Raw genomic sequence first — 22,776 nt, 5'->3', positions numbered from 1 at the left:
GAATCGGACCATAACCTGATATTGCTGTCATATAAACCGATTTCCCGATAAAGGGACTGAAGCCCATAAAAACTTTATTTTTTAACCGATTTCACTAAAATTAGAAACAGTTAGTAGGACAAGACTTCCTAACTTCCGACCTAAATATGGTTCAGATCGGCCTATATTTAGATATAGCTGTGATATAGACCGATCTCCCGATAAGGGGTCTGAAGGCCATAATAGCTTTATATTTCATCCGATTTCGCTGAAATTTAAAACAGTGAATAGCTTAATGCTTCCCAACATCCGACCCAAATATGAATTAGATCGGTCCATATTTAGATATAGCTGCCTTAGAGACTGATCTGCCGATAAAGGGTCTGAAGGCCATAATAGCTTTGATTTTTAAACGATTTTGCTGAAATTTGGAATGATGCGCAGTTTTAAGTCTCCTGACACCCGACCTAAATATAGTTCAGATCGGACTATAGTTAGATATAGCTACCATATAGATCGATCTGCCGATAAGGGGTCTGCCGATAAGGGGTCCGTAAATGCTTTATTTATTACCCGATTTCGCTGAAATTTGCAACAGTGGGTTATTTTAAGCCTTCCGACATCTGACGTAAATATGGTTCAGATCGGATGGTATTTAGATAAAGCTGTCATATAGACCGATCTCCCGATAGAGGGTCTGAAGGCCATAATAGCTTTGATTTTTATCCGAATTCGCTGAAATTTGAAATATTGCGTATTTTAAAGCCTCCTAACATCCGACCCGAATATGGTACAGATCGGACTATATTTAGATATAGCGGCCATATAGACCGATCTTCCGATAAAGGGTCTAAGGGCCATACTAGCTTTAATGTTTATCCAATTTCGCTGAAATTTGAAATATTGCGCATTTTAAAGCCTCCTAACATCCGACCCGAATATGGTACAGATCGGACTATATTTAGATAAAGCGGCCATATAGACCGATCTTCCGATAAAGGGTCTGAAGGCCATACAAGCTTTGATGTTTATCCAATTTCGCTGAAATTTGAAATATTGCGCATTTTAAAGCCTCCTAACATCCGATCCGAATATGGCACAGATCAGACTATATTTAGATATAGCTGCCATATAGACCGATTTCCCGATAAAGGGTCTGAGGACTATAAAAGCTTTATTTATTACCCGATTTCGCTGAAATTAAAAACAGTCGGTTGTTTTAAGCCTCCCGATATCTGAACCAAATATGGTTCAGATCGGTCCATATTTAGATATAGCTGCCATATAGACCGATTTCCCGATAACGGGTCTGAATCCCATAAAAGGTTTATTTATTACCCGATTTCGCTGAAATTTGCAACAGTGGGTTATTTTTAGCCTCCTGACAGCCGATCTAAATATGGTTCCGATCGTACTTTATTTAGATATAGCTGCCATATAGACCGATCTGCCGATAAGGAGACTGAAGCCCATAAAAGCTTTATTTATTACCCGATTTCGCTGAAATTTGAAGCAGTGAGTTTTTCTGAACTCCACGATATCCGGCCTTAATATGGTTCAGATCGGTTTAAAATTGGATATATCTCGAAAAAAGACCAATATTTTGTTCTACAAAATTGGCCGATTAAATGTCATATCTGTTGTCCTTTTAAATTTAACTACATAGGCAAGAAGGGGGTTTAAGGTCCTTATTAAAATAGCAATAATCCACTTTTGTCCTTTACACATGAGCCTAATTTAAAGTTGAATCCTTTTTCAATCAGCGTTTATTCATTAAAATGCAGTGTGTGCGTGTGTGTGTGTGTGTAGGATCAATTGGAAATTTTTTAATTAACATTCTGTCCATCTTATCAGCTTTTGGCATTTCAGTGAACTTAAACGTATTGAAATGCTTATTGTCCTTCTAATGCCATTGTCTCATTCTTCTATTGTCTTTCACAGCTCCTATTCATGTTATTGCATTGATGGCTACACAGGAATACAGTGCCAAACGAATTGGGATGAATGCTGGTCGAGTCCTTGTCAAAATGGTGGTACCTGTGTGGATGGTGTGGCCTACTACAATTGTACATGTCCAGATGGTTTTTCGGGTAAGTACCACAAATGCGTGTCAAACACCGTGTCCATGTCCATGCGGAGACAACATTTAGAAGAGCCCCTGCGCAACCTACGAAAAAAAGCAACAAAAAATGTTTTTCCTGCATAGCCAATATCATGGTAAAGTGGCATCATAAACGATTTTCTCCTTTGTTTTGGGGCAAATTCAATAAACGCCTGTTATGGGCAATTTCACAAATGACTCAGCGAATATTTGTGCTGTCCCCAGCAAAATGGTCGATCGACTATGCGACTAAGCGACCAATTGTTGTCTAACCGAGAACAACTAGATAGCAGCGGAAATTCGGAGTAGTTGGGCCTTGTGTGAAAAATTATACAAAGAAGAAAAATGATCAGAGCAGTGAAGGGTAGTTTGCCTTAAGAAATTAGCCTGCTATGATTTACGCTACAAGGGTATTCACAATTCCTCGCTAGGACTCAAGTACTGGGTTGGGATGTAATCACTACCTAGGACTCCCTTCTTCGGGGTGTATGCCAGCTCCAGAAATGTTGTGAATAAAGCAACCACAAAGATTGTCATAGAGTTCGCCTGTCCGAAAATTTTTCCTAGATAATTCAATTTCTTGCTCTCAATAACGTTAATAGGCCTATGACTGTAAGGCCTCTTTTGTTCACTGCCCCAATATATGCACACAATTTCACTTTCACACGCACACAACCATGTAAATCAAAATACCTATGTGTTTAGGCATTTGTAGTCCTTTTTTCTCTCACTTCGTTCCGAGCTTGGCAACAAACCAATCGGCCAGCCGGCCATAATGGCCATAACTGCCTTCATACATTTTGGATGACATTGTTATGGGGTCTTGTATTAAAATGCCAAATATCAAATATTCGTTTATTCAATATGGCCTAATTATGGATTTATTGAAGTAATGTTCAGATACTCGAATGTTTTCAAAGCAACGAAAAGAGAAAACAATTTCGAAAACAAATTCCATTTAATTTGTTATTATTGTAAACGAATGCATTTATTTGGAAATTGATAGACATTTTATCAGGGCTTACGCAATTTACTATTCATGGCATTACTTTTTTGGGCATAGCCAAATGAAGCTTTAGCTATGAATTGCAAAAGAACCAAAGGTAGTCTTAAACATTTTCTCTAAAGACAAAATTTTAGTGAAATTTTCTCTAAATACAAAATTTCAGTGAAATTTTCTCTAAAGACAAAATTTCAGTGAAATTTTCTCTTAAGACAAAATTTCAGTGAAATTTTCTCTAAAGACAAAATTTCAGTGAAATTTTCTCTAAAGACAAAATTTCAGTGAAATTTTCTCTATAGACAAAATTTTAGTGAAATTTTCTCTAAGGACTAAACTTCAGTGAAATTTTCTCTAAAGACAAAATTTCAGTGAAATTTTCTCTAAAGACAAAATTTCACTGAAATTTTATCTAAAGACAAAATTTCAGTGAAATTTTATCTAAAGACAAAATTTCAGTGAAATTTTATCTAAAGACAAAATTTCAGTGAAATTTTATCTAAAGACAAAATTTCAGTGAAATTTTCTCTAAAGACAAAATTTCAGTGAAATTTTCTCTAAAGACAAAATTTCAGTGAAATTTTCTCTAAAGACAAAATTTCAGTGAAATTTTCTCTAAAGACAAAATTTCAGTGAAATTTTCTCTAAAGACAAAATTTCAGTGAAATTTTCTCTAAAGACAAAATTTCAGTGAAATTTTCTCTAAAGACAAAATTTCAGTGAAATTTTCTCTAAAGACAAAATTTCAGTGAAATTTTCTCTAAGGACTAAACTTCAGTGAAATTTTCTCTAAAGACAAAATTTCAGTGAAATTTTCTCTAAAGACAAAATTTCACTGAAATTTTATCTAAAGACAAAATTTCAGTGAAATTTTATCTAAAGACAAAATTTCAGTGAAATTTTCTCTAAAGACAAAATTTCAGTGAAATTTTCTCTAAAGACAAAATTTCAGTGAAATTTTCTCTAAAGACAAAATTTCAGTGAAATTTTCTCTAAAGACAAAATTTCAGTGAAATTTTCTCTAAAGACAAAATTTCAGTGAAATTTTCTCTTAAGACAAAATTTCAGTGAAATTTTCTCTAAAGACAAAATTTTCAGTGAAATTTTCTCTAAAGACAAAATTTCAGTGAAATTTTCTCTAAAGACAAAATTTCAGTGAAATTTTCTCTAAAGACAAAATTTCAGTGAAATTTTCTCTAAAGACAAAATTTCACTGAAATTTTATCTAAAGACAAAATTTCAGTGAAATTTTATCTAAAGACAAAATTTCAGTGAAATTTTATCTAAAGACAAAATTTCAGTGAAATTTTCTCTAAAGACAAAATTTCAGTGAAATTTTCTCTAAAGACAAAATTTCAGTGAAATTTTCACTAAAGACAAAATTTCAGTGAAATTTTCTCTTAAGACAAAATTTCAGTGAAATTTTCTCTAAAGACAAAATTTCAGCGAAATTTTCTCTAAAGACAAAATTTCAGTGAAATTTTCTCTAAAGACAAAATTTCAGTGAAATTTTCTCTAAAGACAAAATTTCAGTGAAATTTTCTCTAAAGACAAAATTTTAGTGAAATTTTCTCTAAAGACAAAATTTCAGTGAAATTTTCTCTAAAGACAAAATTTCAGTGAAATTTTCTCTAAAGACAAAGTTTCAGTGAAATTTTCTCTAAAGACAAAATTTCAGTGAAATTTTCTCTAAAGACAAAATTTCAGTGAAATTTTCTCTAAAGACAAAATTTTAGTGAAATTTTCTCTAAAGACAAAATTTCAGTGAAATTTTCTCTAAAGACAAAATTTCAGTGAAATTTTCTCTAAAGACAAAATTTCAGTGAAATTTTCTCTAAAGACAAAATTTCAGTGAAATTTTTTTTAAAGACAAAATTTGAGTGATATTTTCTCTAAAGACAAAATTTCAGTGAAATTTTCTCTAAAGACGAAATTTCAGTGAAATTTTCTCTAAAGACAAAATGTCAGTGAAATTTTCTCTAAAGACAAAATTTCAGTGACATTTTCTCTAAATGTATATGAGAGCTTTATCTAATCTGAACCGACAATTAAACAGATGGTTTGAAAATTGTTGTTACTTAGGCCATATAAGTCCAAATCTGGCGATAAATATGTATGAGTGCTGCATCCAAATCTGAACCGATTTTGATGAAATCTCGCACATATGTTTAGATCTGTAACGAAACAGTCCGTTTCAAGTTTTGTGCAGATCGGTTGAAAATTGAAGCTACTGTGGCCATTTAAGTGCAAATCGGGCGATACATATATATAGGAGCTATATCTAAATCTGAACTGATTTTGACGAAATTTTGCAGATATGTTAAGATCAGTAACAAAACAATCCATGCTCAATTTTGTGCAGAACGGTTGAAAATTGTAGCTACTAGGGCCATTTAAGTGCAAATCGGGCAATACATATATATGGGAGCCATATCTAAATCTGAACCGATTTTGATGAAATTTTGCAAATTTGTTAAAATCGGCAAAACAATCCGTGCGAAATTTTGTGCAGATCGGTTAAAAATTATAGCTACTGCGGCCACTTAAGTGAAAATCGGGCGATACATATATATGGGAGCTATATCTAAATCTGAACCGATTTTGATGAAATTTTGCAGATATGTTAAGAAAGGTAACAAAACAATCCATGTCCAAGTTTGTGCAGACCGGTTAAAAATTGTAGCTACTAGGGTCATTTAAGTGCAAATCGGACGATACATATATATGGGTGCTATATCTAAATCTGAACCGATTTTTATCAAAATCAATAGCGTTTGTCCTTGGGCCAAGAAGGTGATATGTGCAAAATTTCGTGATGATTGGACAACAAATACGAGCTGCACTTTTATTACAAAAATACATGGACTCACAGACGGAAACGGCTAAATCGAATCAGAAAGTGATTCTGAGTCAATCGGTATACTTATTAATGTAGTCTAGCTCTTCTTCTTAGCGTTGCAAACAAATGCACACATCTATAATAGCCTGTACCACAGTGGTGGTGTAGGGTATAAAAATCAATTTGTGTTTATGTGTTCCTTATAGACTCAAAAACGGCTGAGCCGATTTTCTTGAAATTTTCACAGATGGTGCATAATGATCCCGTGGTGAAAATAGGGTACTACATTTTTTGATATCTGAAGGGGGAGCGGACCCTTCCCCTTACTCTAATTTTCAGAAATGCCAGATCTCGGTGCTGGATGGTGCGATTTAAGCGAAATTTTGTGTGCTCTCTTAAAGTAACCTAGATATAAAAATTTGGTATCCAAATTTCGAATGGGGTACCTAGGGGGGCATCCCCACCCCCAAAACATACCAAATATATATACAGACCAATCACGACAATATGGGACTCAAATGAAAGGTATTTAAGAGTAGAAAACGTATCTGCTATTTCATTGTCGGACTAAGTGTTTGGGGGACCACGTTGGTCCTAAATAAGACATATTTACCGACCTTGGCAATATGGGAAACAAATGATAGGTATTTGCGAGTAGAATATGAATTTGGTATCCAAATGTGGGACCAAGTTTCTGGGGGTGGACTCCTTCCGCAAACCACCCCACAAACAGGATTTATTTACTGATCATGACAATATGGGGCTCAAATAAAAGGTATTTAAGTGTAGAATACGAATTCGATATCCAAATGTTGGTCCAAAGAGGACAAATTTACTACAATAGCAATATGGGCCTTAAATAAAGGATCTTTGAGATTAAAGCATGAATCTGCTATCAATATTCGGGAAAAACTGTGTATGGGCCACCCCACCCCCATAAAACCACCCATATAGGACGTATTTGCTTACCATTCCAATATGGGGCTGTAACAAGAAGTATTTTAGAGTAGAACACGAATCTGATATATATTTTCCGGGCCAAGTCACTGAACGGCCGCCCCATCCCCCAAAACACCCCCGATACTAGTTATGTTTGCCGACTATGGAAATATGGGGCTCAAATGAAAGGTATTTGGGAGTAGACCACGAATCTGATATCAACATTCGGGACCAGCCACCTAGGAGACGCCCCACCCCCATAACAATGCCCAAATAGGTCGTATTTTTTAAACAAGATTACGAATTCTGCGGCAGCGTAAGGCATATATAACGCTAATTGGCTTTTCAGCATTTGTCATACGAGTTCTTATTGTTAATAAGATTTTTTCCTCCTGCAATAAAACCTAAGGACCGCTTATAAATGGTAGTTTCTCGTAAACCTCTTCAACAAGGTGATAACATGAAATGTAGAGATTTTTAAATATTTTTCCTCTATGGTTAGTTTCATACGTGCACAACATTTAAAACTATATACCATCCACTATGTTATTAATGAACGAATGAAATAAAACAAGTAAAAGCGTGCTAAGTTCAGCCGGGCCGAATCTTATAAACCCTCCACCATGAATCGCATTTGTCGAGCTCTTGCCACGGTATCTCTTTTTAGGCAAACAAAGGATAAACGAAAATAATTGCTATGTTATTGGAACAATATCAAGTTTTGGTTTGGTTTGGTTGGAGACCATACTAGAAGTCATTGTGTAAAATGTCAGCCAAATATAGTAAGCTTAAGAAGTAAAATAGAGAGATCAGTTTATAGGGGAGCTGCATCAGGCTATAAACGGATTCATGCCATCTTCGACACGTATGTTAAGGGTCATGAAAGAAGCCGTTGTACAAAATTTTAGCTAAATCGGATAATAATTGCGCTCTCTAGTGGCTCAAGAAGTCAAGACCCCATATCGGTTTATATGGCAGCTACGTCAGGTTATGGACTGATTTGAACCATACTCAGCACAGTTGTTGGAAGTCATAATAAATCACCTCGTGCCAAATTTCAGCCAAATCGGACGAGAATTGCGCCCTCTAGAGGAAAAAGAAGTCAAGACCCAAAGTCGGTTTATATGGCAGCTACCTCAAAACATGGACCGATTTGGCCCATTTACAATCCCAACCGACCTACGCTAATAGAACGTATTTGTGCAAAATTTCAAGCGGCTAGCTTTACTCCTTCGAAAGTTAGCGTGCTTTCGACAGACAGACGGACGGACGGACAGACATGGCTAGATCGATCTTAAATGACATTGCGATCAAAAATATTTATACTTCATGGAATTTTAGACACATATTTCGAGGTGTTACAAACAGACTGACGAAATTATTATACCCGCCATGCTCTGGTGGAGGGTATACAAAGTAAAACATAGATGATGGAAAAATAAAACACTTTTTATATCCAGTACCATAGGGTGGAGCTATACTAATCTGGTCATTCCATTTATAACAACTCGAAATATGGATTTACGACCCCATAAAGTATATATATTCCGAGTCGTCTCGAGATTCTGAATCGAACTAGCCAAATCCAACCGTCCGTCCGTCTGTCGAAATCACGATAGTGGTCGAACGTGTAAAGCTAGCCGCTTGAAACTTTGCACAGATACTTCTTATTGATGTAGGTCGTTGGGGATTGAAAATGGGCTATATCGGTTCGGATTTGGATATAGCCCCCATATAAACCGATCTCCGGATTTTACTTCTTGAGTCCGTAGAAGATTCAATTTTCATCCGATTTGGCTAAAATTTGCAACAAAGATTTGGGCTATGATTTTCAACATACATGCCAAGTATGATCCGAATCGGACTATAAACAGATATAGCCCCCATATAAACAGATCCCCGGATTTGACTTCTTGATCACTAAGAAGCCTCAATTTCGATCCGATTTCGCTGAAATTTGTAATATAGACTTGAGTTATGACTTCCAATACCCTTACGAAGTATGATCCAAATCGGTCAATAAACAGATATAGCCCCCATATAAACCGATCCCCAGATTTGACTTCTTGAACCGGATTTGACTTCTTGAGTCCTTAGAAGCCTCAATTTTTATCCAAATTGGCTGAAATTTGAATTGAAGACTTGACGTTATGACTTCCAACATCCATGTTATGTATGATCCAAATCGGTTTTTAAACAGATATAGCCCCCATATAAACCGATCCCCGGATTTTTCTTCTTGAGCACTAAGAAGCCTCAATTTCCATCCGATTTGGCTGAAATTTGTAACATAGACTTGAGTTATGACTTTCAACACCCTTATGAATTAAAACCCAAATCGGTCAATAAGCAGATATAGCCCCATATAAACCGATCCCTGGATTTGATTTCTTGAGACCCTAAAAGTTTTAATTTTCATCCGATTTGGCGGAAATTTGGAAAAAATACTTAAGTTATGACTTCCAACATCCATGCCAAGTATGATCCAAATCGGTTTATAAACGGATAAAGCCCCCATATAAACCGATCTGCCGATTTGACTTCTTGAGCCCTTAGAAGCCTCAATTTTCATTCGATTTGGCTGAAATATGGAACATAGACTTGCCATGCGAAGTATTATCTGAATCTATCTGTAAACAGATATAGCCCCCTTATAAACCGATCCCCCGATTTGACTCCTTGAGTGCCTAGGAGCGTCAATTTTCATCCAATTTGGCTGAAATATGGAACAAAGACATGAGCTACTACTTCCAATACCCATGCGAAGTATGATCCGAATCGCTCAATAAACAGATATAGCCCCCATATAAACCGATACCGGGATTTGACTTCGTGAGCCATTAGAATCCTGAATTTTCATCCGATTTAGATAACATTTGGACCAAACCCTTATCTTGTGACTTAAAACAACAGTACCAAGATTTATCTGAATCTGTCAGTATGGGGATACCGGCCCCGATATGACTTCTTGAGGCCAAAACAATTCAAATACAAACTCAGTTAATAAGGGTACATTTTTAACGGAATCCGTGGTGGTGGGTAACCAAGATTCGGCTCGGTCGAACTTAGCACTCTTTTACTTGTATTTTTTTTTTTTTTTTTCATTTCATCGAGTGAAACCATACAAATTAAACATGGGCAGTGCTGAAAAACAGCTGTATAATTTCACATAAAAACCATACAGTACTAAGGGGGTTTTGGTCCAAAAACATATATAACAACATTTAAACACACACAACCCTGCAGAAAAATGGGCCATACAATGCCAGAACTTCTGGCCATAATGGCTGGCGCATTCATTTATAGCCACAGCACAAGCTTGCTGGCAGGCTGTTGACGTTCAATGACTTTTTGGCCAACATTTCAGCATTCGAGATTCTGTATATACGAGTATATTCTTTGCCGCCACTTGCACTTTGTTGGCCCATTTTGTGCAAACAAGAGCGCATATTTAGATTTATGAAAAATAAATCATTCCCGGTAATTCCACTTTGGCTTTTGTATATGCCACGCAGCCACAACCACCCAGCAACCATTCAAGTCAAAAGGTGGACAGGTGAAATAATAAAGTGAAATGTTTTTGCTGACAACGTCGACGACAGTCCATTTGCTGAGGACATGAAGAAGAAGAGCTCATGATTTATGTCACATTCAAGAAGGTATGTCGTCAAGAGGGATAGTAGTAATGTCCCGTTGGCTGGATTTTATATTTTTTTGTTTTTAGTCGCTTGCTAATAGGCATGGCTTTGTGAAGTGTTGCGGCAAAAGTTGAAGAGGGCAGGCAAGTAATGCCAACATTTTACCAGGTTTAATTAAAACCGAAAAAAAAAAATATACAGAAAAAATTAATCAACTTAACACAAGACAAACGCTGCTAAATGAATAGCTAAGGGCAGTACATATAGCAAGAAAGCATCCAAGTCCAGCCACAACGAACTCTAAATAGACTACACCAAACTTTTTTACACCCACCACCGAAGGATGGGGGTATATTAATTTTGTCATTCAGTTCGCAACACATCGAAATATCCATTTCCGACCCTATAAAGTATATATTGTATATTCTTGATCAGCGTAAAAATCCAAGACGATCTAGACAAGTCCGTCAGTCTGTCTGTTGAAATCACGCTACAGTCTTTAAAAATAGAGATATAGAGCGGAAATTTTGCATAGATTCTTCTTTTGTCCATAAGTTCATTAAGTTCGAAGATGGGCTATATCGGACTATATCTTAATATAGCCCCCATATAGACCGATCCGACGATTTAGGAGCTTAGACCCATAAAAGCCACACTTATTATACGATTTTGCTGAAATTTAAGAGAGTGAGTTGTGTTAGGCCCTTCGACATTCCTTTTCAATTTGGCCCAGATAAGTCCAGATTTGGATAGAGCTGCCTCCGATTTAGGGTCTTAATCCCATAAAAGCCACATTTATTATCCGATTTTGCTGAAATTAGGGACAGTGAGCTATCTTAAGCCCTTCGAAATCCCTCTTCAATTTGGCCCCGATCGGTTCAGATTTTGATATAGCTGCCATATATACCGATCCTCCGATTTAGGGTCTTAAGCCCATAAAAGCCACATTTATTATCCGATTTTCATGAAATTTAGGACAGTGAATTGTGTTAGGCCCTTCGAAATCCCTCTTTAATTTGGCCCAGTTCGGTCCAGATTTGGATATAGCTGCCATATATATCGATCCTCCGATCTAGGGTCTTAGGCCCATAAAAGCCACATTTATTATCTTATTTTGCTGAAGTTTGGGGCAGTGAGTTGTCTTAGGTCCTTCGACATCCCTCGCCAGTTTGGCGCAGATCGGTTCAGATTTGGATATAGCTGTCATATAGACCGATCTCTCGATTTAAGGTTTTGAGTCCTTAAAAGGCGCATTTATTGTCTGATGTTGCTGAAATTTGAGACAGAGAGTTAAGTTAAGCTCCCCACATATTTCTGCATTATGGCATAGATCGGTCCAGATTTGGATATAGCTGCCATATAGACCGATCTCTCTCGGATTTAGGTTTTGGGGCCATAAAAAGCGCATTTATTGTCCGATTTTGCTGAAATTTGGGACAGTGAGTTGAGTTAGGCCCTTCAACATCTTTCTTCAATTTGGCTCTGATCGGTCCAGATTTGGATATAGCTGCCATATAGACCGATCTCTCGAATTAAGGTTTTGGGTCCTTAAAAAGGCGCATTTATTGTCCGATGTCGCTGAAATTTGAGACATTGAGTTAAGTTAAGCCCCTTGACATACTTCCGCAATATGGCACACATCGGTCCAGATTTGCATATAGCTGCCATATAGACCGATCTCTCGGTTTTAGGTTTTGGGGCCATAAAAAGCGCATTTATTGTCCGATGTCGCCGCAATTTGGGACAGTCAGTTGTGGTAGGCCCTTCGACCTTCTTCTTTAATTTCACTCAGATCGGTCCAGATTTCGATATAGCTGCCATATAGACCGATCTCTCGATTTAATGTTTTGGACCCATAAAAGGCGCATTTATTCTCCAATATCGTCGATATTTGGGACAGTGAGTTGTGTTAAGCCATTTGACATACTTCTGCATTATGGAACATATCGGCCCAGATTTGGATATAACTGTCATATCGACGATCTCTCGGTTTTAGGGTTTGGGGCCATAAAAAGCGCATTTATTGTCCGATGTCGCTGAAATTTGAGACATTGAGTTAAGATAAGCCCCTTGACATACTTCCGCAATATAGAACAGATCGGTTCAGATTTGGATATAGCTGCCATATAGACCGATTTTTCGGTTTTAGGTTTTGGGGCCATAAAAAGCGCATTTATTGTCCGATGTCGCCGCAATTTGGAACAGTGAGTTGTGGTAGGCCCTTCGACATCCTTCTTCAATTTCACTCAGATCGGTCCAAATTTCGATATAGCTGCCATACAGACCGATCTCTCGATTTAATGTTTTGGGCCCATAAAAAGCGCATTTATTGTCCGATGTCGCCGCAATTTGGGACAGTGAGTTGTGTTAGGCCCTTCGACATCCTTCTTCAATTTCACTCAGATCGGTCCAGATTTCGATATAGCTGCCATATAGACCGATCTCTCGATTTAATGTTTTGGACCCATAAAAGGCGCATTTATTCTCCAATATCGTCGATATTTGGGACAGTGAGTTGTGTTAAGCCATTTGACATACTTCTGCATTATGGAACATATCGGCCCAGATTTGGATATAACTGTCATATCGACGATCTCTCGGTTTTAGGGTTTGGGGCCATAAAAAGCGCATTTATTGTCCGATGTCGCTGAAATTTGAGACATTGAGTTAAGATAAGCCCCTTGACATACTTCCGCAATATGGAACAGATCGGTTCAGATTTGGATATAGCTGCCATATAGACCGATTTTTCGGTTTTAGGTTTTGGGGCCATAAAAAGCGCATTTATTGTCCGATGTCGCCGCAATTTGGAACAGTGAGTTGTGGTAGGCCCTTCGACATCCTTCTTCAATTTCACTCAGATCGGTCCAAATTTCGATATAACTGCCATACAGACCGATCTCTCGATTTAATGTTTTGGGCCCATAAAAAGCGCATTTATTGTCCGATGTCGCCGCAATTTGGGACAGTGAGTTGTGTTAGGCCCTTCGACATCCTTCTTCAATTTCACTCAGATCGGTCCAGATTTCGATATAGCTTCCATATAGACCGATCTCTTGATTTAATGTTTTGGACCCATAAAAGGCGTATTTATTGTCCGATTTCGCCGAAATTTGGGACAGCACCTTGTGTTAGGCTCTTCGACATGTTTCTGCAACTTGGCCCAAATCGGTTCAGATTTGTATATAGCTGCCATGTAGACCGATATCTACCTGGCCCCATAAAAGACGTATTTATAATTCGATTTCACTGGAATTTTACACAGTGACTTATATTCGGCTTTTCGACATCTGTGTCGTATATGGTTCAGATCGGTTTATTTTTTGATATAGCTACTAAAAAAGCCAATCTGCACCGATTTTTTCCAATTTAAATAGGCTTCGTCTCTAGACCGAAAACATGCCCGTACCAAATTTGAAGACGATCGGTTGAAAATTACGAACTGTAGTTTGTACACAAATTAACATGGTCAGGCGGAAAGACAGACGGACAGACAGACGGACATAGCTGAATCGAATCAGAAAGTGATTCTGAGTGTTTTGGTATACTTATCAATGGGTCCATCTCTCTTCCTTTTGGGTGTTACAAACAAATGCCGTAAGTTATAATACCTTGTACCACAGTAGTGGTGTAGGATATAAAATTCCCACAATGATATGGCCCTTCGAGCTATAGTCTTATTGATGAGCCTTTTCTGACCTTTTCCCATAGACGTCACAAACACACATATTATGGCATAATATCTACAGTTTTCTTACAAAATCTCTCTTACTTACCCGCTTGACCGCCACCTTGCACTGATAAATGTAACAAATGCCAGCAACTGCACCCTTCAGGGCCTGTTCTAAAAATAAAACACAAAGAGGAAAGTGTGTTAAAAATTATAAAGAAATTTTTTCCTTAATCAAAATAAATATGTTTCTATTTTTAAACAACAAAGACTTAATTATAAACTGCAGATGATGGTTTTTGTGGTTTTTAGCTTAAAGTCTTTTTTGGGATATATTTTTTGCGAAAACCACAAAACTAATTATTAGAAATTGAGATACCAACCCCTTTACCACTCCAAACTACTTTTCATTGAAGATGACGAAAAATGTCAAAAACAAAAACCAACAATAAACAAATTTACTTGCAATGTTCCCCATGGAGTTTTGGGATGATAAGCATTGTCATTTATTGTTATATTGAAACTTATTGTTGTGCGTATTGGTTTTTTTGAAAGGGACATGAGAAAGGATTGGAAAGTATCAAATATATATGAATTTGACAATATTGGATAAAATTTCTTAGCTAATTGGCTGCAAAATAAAGTAAACTGGATTTGTTCAACGCACTATGGGCCCTATGGTCCCAAACGGGGGCACCAAACGACACTGACAAAATTGAATTCTATTGGGTTGCCCATAAAGTAATTGCGGATTTTTTAAAAGAAAGTAAATGCATTTTTAATAAAACTTAGAATGAACTTTAATCAAATATACTTTTTTTACACTTTTTTTCTAAAGCAAGCTAATAGTAACAGCTGATAACTGACAGAAGAAAGAATGCAATTAAAGAGTCACATGCTGTGAAAAAATTTGTCAACGCCGACTATATGAAAAATCCGCAATTACTTTTTGGGCAACACAATATATGATCTATGCCACACATACTTTTGGCGATGGGTGTTAAATTGACCTCCTCGGAGTCTTGAGCCACTACATGGAGCAATTACTATCCGACTTGACTAACAACATCCGCCATCCACGGCTCAAATCGGTTCATAATCTGGTATAGGTTAGGTTAGGTAAGGCTTAAGTGGCAGTCTGCCATCAGATTCACTTAGACGTTTTCGTCCATTATAATACCACAGGAACAGAAGAAGGAGGATGCCTTCTACTTCCTACCATGGAACCATCCAAATCGCTTTTAAAAGCCCATTAAATTGCCAATGTTCACATCCGCTAAATAAGACTGGTTCTCAAAGAAATGAGAACCTAAAGTGGAATTTCTTCTGACTGCTAATGCGGGACACACACACAGAAGGTGTTCTATAGTCTCTTCTTCTTCGAAGCCCTCACAGCTTCTTCAACAATCGTTGCTGTTAACCTTCAGTCTGTCAGCATTTTTTCCGATTAGACAGTAACTTGTCATAGCGGACACAATGACTGAGACGTCTGTTCTAGCCAGTGACAGGAAAGCGGTAGACCTCTTCAAGTCTAGATGAGGCCACATAGTTTTGGAATGCTCACAGCCCTCACTTTGTGACCATCTATCATTCGTTGTCCTTCGGGTTTGATCCTGAAAACCCAGCTTACATATCGCTAGGGGCATACCCACAGATTCCAGTATCCCTGCAATGTGTAGGGTAGTTTCTAGTCCCGGCATCCAGAACAGGTGAATTTTGAACTGTTCAGCCATCTCGTTGAGAGATCTGCAACAGTCGAGGGCGTTTTTTTGTGTTCAGAAATACGTTCTCCAGGGATTTAATGGCTGTATGGCAGTCTGAGAAGATATTTATGCCAATCGTCGTAATGACATTAAATCTTAGCCATTCCACCACTTCCTTTATTGCAAGGACCTCTGCTTGATACACACTGCAGTGGTCGGGAAGCCTTTTCGATATGAGCAGTTCTAGATTTTTAGAGTACACCCCAAAGCCCAGTCCAAGATTTTTAGAGTACAGCCCAAAGCCCATCTGGTCGTTTAGTTTAGAACCATCCTAATAGAAGTCTATTTAACTTCTGTTACCATGAATATCGTAGTTCCAAGCGGTCCTATCAGCAATATGGGGTACAGTAATTTTTATCAAAAAACGCCTCAGGTAGGATGTAATCTACACTGCCTGGAACATCGGATATTGTATCAAGGATAACACAGTGTCCATAGCCGCCCCATGACCAATGAGAAAGCTCCCTTAACCTCACGGCAGTGGTCGCTGCAATTTGTCTAGCCACAAGGTCCAGAAGCATAAGATGTAGCATTAAATTCAGTGCATCAGATGGTGTCGTCCTCTGTGCGGCTGTGATGTACAAACAAACCATCCTTTGGATCAGGTTAAGTATTGAGCAGTAGGTGGACTTTTGAAGCGCCGTCCTCCATACCACAACACCATATAGCATTACAGGTCTGACAACTGCAGTATATACCCAATGCATGACACGCGGTCTAAACCCAGAACTTTTGCCAATGGTGTATAGGCCTGTAGAGTGGCCTTTCTTGCCCTTTCCAAAATGTTGGATTTGAAAATGAATTTCCTGTCCAGCAAAACACCCAGATATTTTGCGCTTTCAGTAAATGGAACATTCTTTCCACCCAAGGAGACAGGTTCCACTGGTGTAGCTCCCATATAAACCGATTTCCCCATTCGACTTCTTGCGCTGCTATTTAGATTGGTCAAAATTTACCCGATTTAGTAAAAAACACGTAAAAAGACGTTAAGTTTGGGCGAGACCAACTTTGGGTTCCCACCACCTCGAATATATGAAAAGGGTGATTTTTAAGGGCTATAGGAAAGTTGTTACAAAAAAAAAACAATTTAGAGCGTACTAAGTTCGGCCGGGCCGAATCTTTAATACCCTCCACCATGGATTGCATTTGTCGAGTTCCTTAACGGTACCCCTTTTTAGGCAAACAAAGAGTTAAAGTCCGATTCGGACCATAAGCGAATTGAATGTTGAAAACCATAGTAGAACTCATTGGGTAAAATTTCAGTCCATTCGGATAAGAATTGGGACTTGTAGGGTCTCAAAAAGCATAATCGGGAGATCAGTTTATATGGGAGCTGTATCATGCTATAGATCGGTTAAGACCATATTGAACATGTATGTTGAAGGTCATGGGAGAAGCTGTTGTACAAAATTTCAGATAAGAATTGCGCCCTCTGGAGGCTAAAGATATCAAGATCCCACATCGGTTTAATGGCGGCTTCTTCAGGTTATTCACCCCACCTAAGTACCGATGTCTTTTAGCAGCGAAAGAAGGCAAATGACATAGGAAATGCTCCAACGTCTCATCACCCTCCCTAAATACCCTAACCACACTATCACTTGCCGCAGCGATTTTGCATAAGTGAGCTCGTAGTCACGGAGGCCACAGTAGCGCAGAGGTTAGCATGCCCGCCTATGACGCTGAAAGTCTGGGTGCGAATCCTGGCGAGGCCTCCTAATTTGTGAGGAACTATGCCATTTAAAAACTTCTCCCCAAAGAGGTGTCGCACTGGGCCACCCCGTTCGGACTCGGCTATAAAAAAAGGAGGCGCCTCTTATCACTGAGCTTAAACTTGAATCGAACTGTTCTCATTGATAAGTGAGAAGTTTGCCCTGCTCCCTAGTGGAATGTTCATGGGCAAAATTTGCAATTTTTCTCGTAGTCCTATGTGGCCTATTATGATACCGAAAACTATACTGACCTCCTTCTTACTTCCTTTCTGTAATAGCATGGACTTTTCACGATCCGAATCTCCCCATAGGATTTTCGTCACCTAACCGTCTGTTTCGCTTTTACTAAATGTAAAATGAAGGTTCGATGCCCATAACTCGGACTGCGTAGTCCCCAAAGGCTTCGAGTTAACCAAGTTTATTGACGGCAGTCCTCTGGCCTTCACTGCCAAATTATCTGCTCTTATATTCCTCCTTACTCCGCTGTGGTGCGGCACCCAATCGATGTGGATTGTGTCATCAGAGAAGTCGTTGATCTCCTTCTTACACTCCAAGACTGTTTGTCCCGGTTGTTATTGCCCTGATGGCCAGTTTAGAGTCCGTAGAAATGATCAAACTCGACGTCCTCGCGTTAACACCACATTACTTCAAGCATTCCGTAACCGCACAGATCTCTGCCTGCAGGACGGTATAATGGTCAGGAAGTCGAAAAGGTCTCAGTCCCTCAGACCCCCCCAGGCCAACTATGTCCTTTAGCTTTGATCCATTTGCGTAGCATGATCTTCAAGATGGCAATACCAGAGTTCCGTCAATCCAAGACAATGCCTCTGACAGCAACGACTAGCACTCTACCTCAAGTGTCATCCCAGGTATCCGGCGCGGAAACCTCTTCTATTCAACAACATTAGTTGGTGTTGCTGCAGCAGTTTGTTGTGTTCTTTCTTTCGTCTGCTTGAATCTGTTGAGTGTCCAGATCCAGGAACTCCGCGACTAAAATGGGGTGCGTCCAAAGGGATCTGGGGCTGAGTCAAGTGGGTCTGGCTAGGCAGTTAAACAGGTGACGAGTGTCGTGTGCTCCCTGGTCACAATCGGGACATACATATTGCATGTTGACATCAATCCTTGCGCTGTAGTAGTTGAGCTGCTTCGGCTGGAACGTAATTGACTACTCTGATTTGCCGGGGGAGGTCAATTTCTTCAGGTGCAGTGGGAGGCGGTCGTTCTCACTAAGGACTTCTTTAACCCGGTAGCTATTTAGCGCATCTGCTACCGTATATGCATGATTAGAGAATAGTTAGAGGTTAAACAGTGCCGGAGTTATCACTCCGCCTTGGGGAACTCCCTGTTTTACTCTAGGGTGATTCGACTTCTTATCCCTAAATTCCACGAATGACTGGCGACCACACAGAAAATACGTGACCCAGCGTTTCAGGCCAGGCTGGAGGGATGTGTTGGCGATGTTTTCAAATAGTTTGGCATGGCTGTCGACTGTCTTTCATAAGTCCAGTGCCACGAGGAACGTTCTATCACAAGGTCTGGGCTGATTGAAGTCAAGGCAAATGTGTGCAGTAATGGCATGCAAAGCAGTCTTCGAAATCCATGAGGCTCGGAAGGAGTAATGCCTCAAGCTTCTTGGCTATTGGTATGAGAAGGCAAATGGGTCTGAACTAATCCCCCAAACTCGGGTCCTTTCTAGGCTTCAGTAGCGGGATCACTCTGCCCATCTTCCAGACATCGGGAACTATAAGTGTGTTCAAAGACAGGTTAGGGACAGTAGTAAGGTACTCAACTCCAGGTAGATACAGATTCTTCAGAACAGTAGACCACAGCTTGCCTATCCCTGTGCCTAAGTTATGTTGCTCCAAGTATTTTAGCTACAATTGCGTTATGTTTGCGGACTATCCTGTTAAATTCCAGATTCAGTTCGCTGATTCTGGGGTTAGTGGGGTCCGAACAACGAGTCCCATGATGCTCGTCTGCGAATACCACTGCTTGCGCCGGGAAATTTGGCCGCACTTGGGGTATTCGACCGGCTGATATAAAGCGAGCGGCTGATGCGTTAATTATGTTGGTGGCAGTTCACTGAAGCGGCGATTGGTATAATCTCTGAAGTCAGCCCAATCGGCCTTCTTATGATTGATAAACGTCCGGCGCTCAGAGGTTATGAAGTCGGGTGGTCCGTCGATGGTGGGGAGGTGATCTGACCCAAAGAGATGACGGCTTGCCAGGATACGTCACTCAGGAGATCAGGGGATGCAATAGAGATGCCTGGCAAGCTGCTGCACCTCCTCGTAATCCTAGTGGAGGCATCCCCATTCACCGTGCAAACCGTGGAGCTTTCAATCTGCTCTGCCAAAGCTATGCCACGCTGGTCGTTGCCTAGGGGAGAATGCCATGAGGTGTGATGCGCATTAAAGTCCCCTAGAACCAGCCGATTATGGCCAGATGGCAACCCACTTATGTCGGGGTTGTAAGCCTGGCCAGCTACCAACCGGCTACCAATGCTTTCTTGTTTTCGGTATTGGTGAACAATATTTGTACCCATTAAGGTTCACATATGGCAAATCTTTGTTGTGGCCCCAGGTTAAATGTTTTCCGGACTTCACTTTTTGTTTGGTTACAAAGGGCGTATATTTTTTCAATTTCAGTGAAATTCGAAATGGATGACTTTTTGAACTAATCCTCCACATAGACCAGACTCCCAATTTTAGTTCTTGGTGATGCTAGGGGTAAATATTTCACACAATCCTCGATATAACTAGAAATGGTTGGCTATACTGAAATGGTAACTTATCACAGCCTTTCCAGCAGCTGCGCTTAACATATACAAAATTCCACTTGTCCAATTATTTTGGAAAAATATGCATGGAATATTTTGGATTTGTATAATAGACCCAACAAAACCTTAGTTGAAAATCCTTCAAGAAAATTAAGTTTGTGCATCCCATTTCCAAATGGATCCCTGCAAAATTCTTTCTTTCGCCACTCTGCCGCATTAAGAAATTTTCCATTTGCCTCTTTCATTCAAATCTAGTCATAGAAATTACATTTTGTTATACATTTCCTGTAATAAATTCTGTTGCATTTGAATGAGCTTTTTTTCTGCTTGCCCTCTCTCGCGTCGATGCAATTTATGCAAATGTATGCTCGCATTGATTTGACTTTTTAATGGCTCTTACATTTGACTGGATTCTGGATTAAGCAGACAATCAACTTTACCTTTTGCCACATTCTTCCATTAAAAGCAATGCAATCAATTGTGTTGCAAAAAACGTCAAATAAAACGGCAAATGCTAGGTTGAGATATAATGTTTTTTGATTTTCTTTTTGGTGTGAAAAGGGAAGGTTGAAAAATTTAGTTGCCATTTCCATTTGAAGACAAGCAAAAAAATGAGAAAAATCCTCAAAGAATCTTTCACACAATCACATGTTGATGTTTAAGTTGTTGGTTCTTAAATAAAAGAGAATATATCCAACTACCTTTTGTGAGACGGCCAAATTTTTTAACTCGATCATCAGCGAGGGAGCCGACCCATAGGCTAAGCTGGTTTGTTTGTGTCCTCGGTTGTCAGCTATTCAAATCAACAGCCTTTTTCAGCAGCTGATTCAGGACGGATATTCTCTATACTAACTTGAACTAGAGGTCGTAACTTTGAACTCTAGTCAAAGTAAGAGAGTGCTAAGTTCGGCCGGGTCGCATCTTATATACCCTCCGGATGAGAACTACGCCCTCTAGCGGCTCAAGAATTCAAGATCCCAGATGGGTTTATATAGCAGCTATACCAGGTTATGAACCGATTTGCACCATACTTAACACAGCTGTTGGAAGTCATAACTAAACACCTCATGCAAAATTTCTGCCAAATCGGATGATAACTGCGCCCTCTAGCGGCTCGAGAACTCAAGATCACAGATGTGTTTATATGGCAGCTATACCAGGTTATGAACCGATTTGAACCATACTTAACACAGTTGTTGGTAGTGATACCACAGCACCCCATGCAAAATTTCTGGCAAATCGGATGAGAACGGCGCCCTCTAGCGGCTCAAGAATTCAAGATCCCAGATCGGTTAATATGGCAGCTATACCAGGTTATGAACCGATTTGAACCATATACAGCACAGTTATTGGTTGTGATACCATAGCACCTCAGGCAAAATTTCAACCAAATCGGATGATAACTGCGCCCTCTAGCGGCTCAAGAATTCAAGATCCCAGATCGGTTTATATGGCAGCTATATCAGGTTATGAACCGATTTAAACCATACTTAGCACAGCTGTTGGAAGTCATAACAAAACACCTCATGCTAAATTTTTGCCAAATCGGATGAGAACTGCGCCCTCTAGCGGCTCGAGAACTCAAGATCCCAGATGGGTTTATATGGCAGCTAAACCAGGTTATGAACTGATATGCGCCATACTTAACACAGCTGTTGGAAGTCATAACAAAACACCTCATGCAAGTTTTCAACCAAATCGGATGATAACTGCGCCCTCTAGCGGCTCGAGAACTCAAGATCCCAGATGTGTTTATATGGCAGCTATACCAGGTTATGAACCGATTTGAACCATACTTAGCACAGTTGTTGGCAGTGATACCAAAGCACCCCATGCAAAATTTCTGCCAAATCGGATGAGAACGGCGCCCTCTAGCGGCTCAAGAATTCAAGATCCCAGATCGGTTAATATGGCAGCTATACCAGGTTATGAACCGATTTGAACCATATACAGCACATTTATTGGTTGTGATACCATAGCACCTCAGGCAAAATTTCAACCAAATCGGATGATAACTGCGCCCTCTAACAGCTGAAGAAGTCATGACCCCAGATCGGTTTATATGACAGCTATATCATGTTTTGAACCGATTTGAACCATACTTAGCACAGTTGTTGGTAGTGATACCAAAGCAACTCAGGCAAAATTTCTGCCAAATCGGATGAGAACTGCGCCCTGTAGCGGCTCAAGAATTCAATATCCAAGATCGGTTTATATAGCAGCTATACCAGGTTTTGAACCGATTTGCACCACACTTAACACAGCTGTTGGAAGTCATAACAAAACACCTCATGCAAAATTTGAGCCAAATCGGATGATAACTGCACCCTCTAGCGGCGACAGAATTCAAGATCCCAGA

The 22,776-nt window shown here is 39.3% G+C and overlaps 2 protein-coding genes across 3 annotated transcripts in view; one reads left to right on the top strand and one right to left on the bottom strand.

The window, feature by feature from the left end:
- The window catches only part of LOC106083962 (protein eyes shut), a 323,238-nt gene that overhangs the window by 16,628 nt on the left and 283,834 nt on the right, over positions 1-22,776 (top strand). The window lies entirely within an intron of this gene.
- Positions 1-22,776, bottom strand: part of LOC106083964 (uncharacterized) — a 285,492-nt gene that overhangs the window by 201,970 nt on the left and 60,746 nt on the right. The window contains exon 2 of one of the 2 annotated variants that reach the window (XM_013247302.2): positions 14,273-14,340. The gene's annotated coding sequence lies outside the window, so the exon portion shown is untranslated. The remainder of the gene's footprint in view (positions 1-14,272; positions 14,341-22,776) is intronic. The other variant, XM_059364245.1, reaches the window with a different exon arrangement.

Source organism: Stomoxys calcitrans, chromosome 3, assembly GCF_963082655.1.
Source record: "Stomoxys calcitrans chromosome 3, idStoCalc2.1, whole genome shotgun sequence".
NCBI lineage: Eukaryota > Metazoa > Arthropoda > Insecta > Diptera > Muscidae > Stomoxys > Stomoxys calcitrans.
The sequence above is the reverse complement of the archived record's forward strand: the minus strand, read 5'-3'. Positions and strand labels throughout refer to the sequence as shown.